This window comes from Camelus dromedarius, chromosome 4 (genome assembly GCF_036321535.1).
Source record: "Camelus dromedarius isolate mCamDro1 chromosome 4, mCamDro1.pat, whole genome shotgun sequence".
NCBI classification, from domain to species: Eukaryota; Metazoa; Chordata; class Mammalia; order Artiodactyla; family Camelidae; genus Camelus; species Camelus dromedarius.
Genome location: NC_087439.1, coordinates 67,365,763 through 67,371,762, shown reverse-complemented (window position 1 = coordinate 67,371,762; position 6,000 = coordinate 67,365,763).

Sequence of the window (6,000 nt, the reverse complement as noted above, 5' to 3'; positions counted from 1 at the left end):
TATCTACACTGTCCATGATTTCTAAAGTCTTTGAAAATATCCCCTCTCATTCTTTATCTTGCCAGAATGTGTGCTTCTTATCTTTTCAGGTTGTTCTCATCTGCCGACAACTTGGTCGTGTAAAAATGCTTTTTCCTAAGAATATGAAAAGGAATATATGTATGTATATGTATGGGTGAAACACTATGCTGTACACCAGAAATTGACTCATTATAAACTGACTATACTTCAATAAAAAAAAAATCCTTCCCTCCTTAAAAAAATGCTTTTTCCTGGATCACATCTAATTTTTTATAGGACTTATACATCATAGTTTGGTGTAATTCTGATCATTATTTCCTACTTGGTATTGTTTTATTGGTATTTTTAGATAAAGCTGTTTCATTCAAGGATAGTCAATGCCATAATCTGCTTCCCATGTTGATGCTGAAGGAGTCTGTGTGAGTGTTTGCATGTGTGTGTTATTGCAAGCTGCAATACTATGTGTGCAGTGATATTTGAAGGTGGGATGGATAGACATTTAGACACACAGTTTAGATGAATTTTCCAAAACTTACTTGTTGATATTGAGATTCTTTTCTTAATTTTCTTGACCAGGTCACACAGCCTCAAAAAATTTTATTATAGTTTGTCTCAGGTCACCCAAACATTTTATTACATGGAAGAACTTAATGTTTTCTACAAGGGCATTTTCATCATGCAATCTATCCCTCAGCTAATTTTGCAAAAGAAATCTTAGAATTGGATTCTGGAGAATCCTAGAATTTATCTTTTTCTTCTAGAGAAGTGATTATCTGCCTCTATCATTTGTTTTCCATCTCTAAGCCATCCATGACCTGGATAGTCTAATTCCATGACAAGCTAATAGGAATATTATAGCTAGTTTTCCTTTAACTTATGTGTTGTAGTAGAGTAAATAACCAAAGTTGTACAAAAGCGTGTTATGTGATCTAGGAGCTATGTGTTAGTGGTTCTTTTTGCCTTGAAACAACAGAAGAATAAAAATATTTAATGACTGTTGATCAGGGTTTAAGCATTTTTGGTTATATCATTAAAAATCTGAGCATATTAGTACCTTGGTAAAAGCTAATATTATTTGATAGGGGTAGAGTAATAAATGTTGCTAATTATAGCTAAGCTAAATTTAATGGGTGGCTATGTTGGTTGATTTAAAATTTAGAGAAAATTAAGTTATCTGGTAAGTGAGGCTGCTGGTACTCTCTTGTGGAATGATATGTCAGTGTAAGAAACAAATATCTGAACCATATTAGGTTTTGTTTTGGAATTATACACATAATTGTATAGAATGGCTACATTCAGAAATCTCTAATACAAGTTTAGGAACATAATTCAGAACAGTTCCATGTATGGATCAATGTGTTAGTGGTTTAAACAGATAAAAATAAAATTTAAAATTCTATTTACAGCCAAGTGCCATGATTTCAAAACATTACAGGTCCTTTGAAGACACTGTTTCAGGTGTTTTGTTTTGGCTGTGGCCAAATAGATTATATGGCATCAGTGTTTTTCAGCTCTAGTTTCAAACAAAATTCATTGCTAATTAAATGTGGACTGTGTAGAGGATAGAATCTGAGTAATTATTTGGTGAATTTTATTATTACACTTGATAAATTGTTAATGTTTGTGTGTCATCACGGTGTGGTTGGGAGTTTATTCTTTGGAGTCAGACAAACATGCTTCCCGACCCAGCCCTGCTTCTGAGCAGTCACATGACCTTAGATAAATTGTTTAACTTCTGCAAGCCTCAGTGTGGTCATCAGTCAAAACGGGGGTAGTAATAGTAGCTCTTTTGCAGAATCACATAAGGATTAAATGAGTTCATCCAGGGAAAGTGCTTATATCTGGCACATCGTAGGTGCTTCAGAACTAATTTCTCTTCTTCCTCTTTCTTCTCTTTATTATTTTATTTTTATTATTTCTTGGTTTTTTTTTTTTTTTTTTGCTTCTCGCCAAATTTGGTACTACCTAAAACACAATTTAAGAAGCTGCCCTTGTTGAATTCTTAATATATCCTGAGGGTATTACAAGAAAGTCATTGGATGAAAAAACTGCCCCTTGGGAATATTTTAGACACAAAAGACAAGAGCAGTAGGAGAACAACAGATATTTGGATGAGTTACCTCCAAAGATACGCGGGACCTTCCCCACACTTTTTTTTTTCATATTGGGCTGCCTCCATGCTGCTGTGTGAGACTGTTTTATGCTGCCGAACTATGGAACTGGGCTTAAAGGAACGGATGCTGTTGGGGCCCAGATCTCATAGCTATATCCTTGCTTATCTTTACAAAGCGATGTCATGTCGTAGACCGGAAATGAACTACATTGCAGACTGACCAGGATTTTGGCAAGGAAATTTTTTTTTTTTAAAACAAACCATTTACAAAGCACTACGTAAAGTACTGGAAAACCTGGAAAAGGGAAATCTAAATCCAGTCCCAACTCTGCCATAGATTGATGTGTCCTTGGGCAATGAGCTTAAACCTGCATCTTAGTTTCTACAATTGGACAGCAATGGATTTGCACTCTTAGATGACCTCAAAGGTAACTTCTGGCTCAAATCTTTTTTCATTTTGTATTTTCTCACATCCTGCAGCAGTTGCACTAAGCTAATTTTTAAAGCTTTCCTTGTTCAGGGTTAACTTGCTATAAAAGCAGAAATAGGGAAGAAGACCTTGAGACTAGCACAGGACTAGAATTCAGGGTTCCAACTCTAGTTCTGATGTTGAGCACCTGTGTGATCTTGGGAAATCCTTCTATTCAGTGTATCTTAACTCTGCTTCCCATTCATTTAAACTGGGGGATTTTCAAAACACTGATGTTGGATTCCAGTCTTGAAGATTCCAAATACTCAGACATCATGAGATTGTTAAAGCTTTCCCGGTGATTTAAGTGCAGCCAGGATTGAGGATAACTGCAGAAACCAGAGGGCCTTCAGGTCCTTGCATCCAAGATGGAGCTCCTGAAAAGAATAGTAATAACCCTCCTCTCAGTGTCACAGAACTGAAGATCAAATAAAACAGAACAGGTAAGAGCACTTTGTGATATGTAAATTGACAGGAATGATTAAAACAGACATTATTAAAGGGCTTAGCTATTGCTGTTATGCAAATGGTAGGGATTAGTGTTAGTATATTAATACTGTTCATGGGATTCTAACCTTTTCAGATAAAATTCACTTGCAAACTCAGAAAGTCATTGAGGGTCCCTTTCTCCAATTTGTATTTGGCAGTTTATTTCTGCAGAAACTCCAAGTGCTGCTCTGTGACCCAGTGAGGGCTTAATTACATGTTGCCTCACTGATTATTCTTAATACACAATTCTTCCAAGTTTTGTTTAGCATATGTCATCACCACAGATCATCATGACATGCTTGTTTATCCCTCTGTACTACAGCTTGTCAGTGCACCAAAGCGGGATAAACTAGCCTAATGTTTATGTGCTGGAGAAAAAAATCAACTGTTCTTTAAATTTATCCTATTCTGTCAGGAATTCCTACTTAACCCTCATTTAACATAACATCCTTTAAGAATTTAACTTTACATGTCTTCAGTGGTTATTTTTCTTCATATTTTTAAAAAACAATTGATTTTCAAATTGAAGTGCAGTTGATTTGCAATATTTCAAGTGTACAGCAAAGTGAGCCAGTTATATATATATACATATATGTAATCTATTCTTTTTCAGATTTGTTTCCATTTTAGGCTATTACAAGATACTGAATATAGTTCCCTGTGCTATACAGTAGGTCCTTGTTGTTCATTTTATATATAGTAGTGTGTATCTGTTAATCCCAATTGCTAATTTATCCCTCCCCTCTCCCCCCTTTGGTAACCATAAGTTTGTTTTCTATGTCTGGGAGTCTGTTTCTGTTTTGTAAATAAGTTCATTTGTATCATTTTTTTTAAGATTCCATGTATAAATGATATCATATGGTGATTATCTTTCTTTAATTTACTTCACTTAGTATGATAATCTCTAGGTTTATCCATGTTGCTGCAAATGGCATTATTTCATTCTTTTTTATGCCTGAGTAATATTCCAGTGTGTGTGTGTGTGTGTGTGTGTGTGTGTGTGTGTGTGTGTGTGTGTATACTTCTTTATCCAGTCATCTGTTGATGGACACTTAGGTGGCTTTCATGTCTTGGCTATTGTAAATAGTGCTGCTATGAACATTGGGGTGTCTTCATATACTTTCAGACTTTGACACTTTCATACATTCTTGCCTTTCAATGATTCCACCAAAAATGTCTGTGACCCTGGCAGTTTTGGTGATTTAATACTTTTGCTTTTCCCGGTAGTGTTAGAGTAAGTCACACCTTGACTTCTGATACTGGCCCACTGTGGTTTATCCTTCAGAATGAGCAGAGGTGTATTTAAGATAGACTTGTAGACTTATTTCTCATGAACTTGAAGGCTACCTGTGCACCTCTGTGTCTGGGGACTGGACATGCTCCCTTGCAGCTGCTCATCAGGACTGAGTCTGAAGAACACAGGCAGAGCAGCTACGGTGACGGGCTCCAAGAAGGGCTGTGTTACTCCATCTCTGACCTGTCTTGTCTGTAGCTTCCATTCAGCATCCCTCTGTTCACCGGAAAATACACCTTGGCAAAACAAAAGGAAAGGCTATAATCTCTTCAGTATCTGTATTTTTTTGATGAATGATTTCTGACATTACCCTCCATTGTCCAAGTCTGGAAACGATCTCTAAATGAAGAAATGCTTTTTTTCCTTAGGAATCCCTTCAAGTGATGAATGTCTATTAAGAATTAAGCAACTACTTACTGATGAAACAAATAGTAAAGATCAGTGAAGAGCTAGCTGTTTTGAAGTTGAGTTAGGTACATTGTGGCATGTGCTTTTCTGCTCATAAGCATAGGAGATAATGCAGGTGATGAAAAATTTCAACCTTAAGGCATGTTAAAAGTGGTAGGTTGACAAACTAGGGCCTGCAGTCTGCATGATTTTTATATATTTTTTAAAGGATTGTAAATAAAATAAGACCAAGAATATGCGTCAGAGACCATATGGCCCAAAAGACCTAAAATATCTGCTGTACGAGTCTCTATAAAAAATGTTTGCTGACCCCCAGAACCATGTGGAAAGTACCAAAAACAGAGCTCACTCATGTTTTGCTTTCAGCCAGAAGTTCACTGTCTTGCATTGAGAAGCTGGAGCTGGTGTATTGAACTAAGAACATGCAGATTATGACCTTGGGGTGGGAGTGGGGTAGGGGACAAGCCACCCACACAGGGCCAGCAGGTAGTCTCTCAGCACCCAAGATCCCACTTTGGGGAAGTGAAACCCATAGGATCATTTTGATTGAAGGCACAGTTTCTATACACCCACACAAAGGAAGTAGAGTCACAAGATTTATTACTTACAGATCCCAGAAAGGGGTGGGAGGCAGTGAGTGAGGGAGGGGGAAGGGCAATCCTCCATCTCACATCACCTGTGAGCAGGAGGTAGCGAGGGTAGCAAGTACCTATCACTTAGAAGTGGTTGGGGCGGAGGTCACTCATTTTCACGGGCTGAACTCTTAAGTGATTATTTGAAAAGATGCCTGGGAAAAGCAAAGCAGGAACTTAAAATGGGACTCTTAAAGTCAAGCCCTTATCTGAGCGTTCAGACTCTGGATGTGAGCAGGATTTCCCTACTGTAAAACGCCTAGGCAGCAAGTCAGGAAAACAAAAGTTGTTTTTCTCATCACACTTCTTTCCTTGGAAGCATTCATTTCCACTTGTAAAATCAGTCTTCACAGCCAGTCTAAAAAGAGAATGAGAAACCTCCCAGAGCAGATTCCGTAACAGAATTCTCTGCTCCCAGCCAGCTCTCTGATGGAGCTGCTCTTGAATCAAAGGGTTCTGCCCTTTCGTCCGTGTTTGAGCCGGAGCTCTCACTCCCCCAGACCGCCCCTCAGCATCATCACCATGCACTGATTTGCTGCACACCTTCTTTGACCTTGGCTCTTTGGTCAAGTGA